Consider the following 760-nt stretch of genomic DNA (forward strand, 5'->3'; position numbering starts at 1 on the left):
TCGGGCTACCGAAGGTCTACTGAAGTCCGCATGCTCTAGCGGATAATTGAGACTACTAATAGAGTGTTGATTATATAGAATAATTTCTCATCGTCTGGACTAAGTTGAAGAACGCTTACTTTTTTCTCACTTATTTTTTTTTTTTTTTTTTTTTTTCAAGTTCAAAAGTTTATAGCATATATTAATAGAAGTTTATAGCATAGATTAATAGAAAAGACATTGCAATGATTTTCATGTTTTTTTTTCTCCTTTATTACGTGTTAATATCGAGCTGACCGAACTTTTATGGATAGACATCACATCTAACAAGATATTATTAAGATAAACACACGCATATTCATTTTTTATTGTAAACGTTATGAAGGATCAAGCGAGACTAAATTAAATGAATAAAATGCTTTAGTTTTATTTATTAAAATATTAGTTGGACAAAAACTCATACCTAAGTATTAATCGATAAATTCATGTCGATCCATTGAGGCCGGTCACAAGTGCAAGGTATTGACGATTAATAATGAATTTTATACCCGACGGCTAACTCTCTTTCTACAAGCCCCACCAAGGATCGTTTTTTCTTTTCTTTATATGATAAATGAAACTCATATTACCAACTAACGGTGAAATCTACATCTAACTATAATTAACATCTAAAGTTACATTATTCACTCTGCTGTTTCTCTGCTGCATCTCGTACATTCTTTTTCTCAGCACTCTCTCGCTTCAGCAGTTTTCATTATTATCTATCTCACAACTTCTTTCA

Source organism: Ceratosolen solmsi, unplaced genomic scaffold (genome assembly GCF_000503995.2).
Source record: "Ceratosolen solmsi marchali unplaced genomic scaffold, CerSol_1.0 scaffold8, whole genome shotgun sequence".
Lineage (NCBI taxonomy): Eukaryota > Metazoa > Arthropoda > Insecta > Hymenoptera > Agaonidae > Ceratosolen > Ceratosolen solmsi.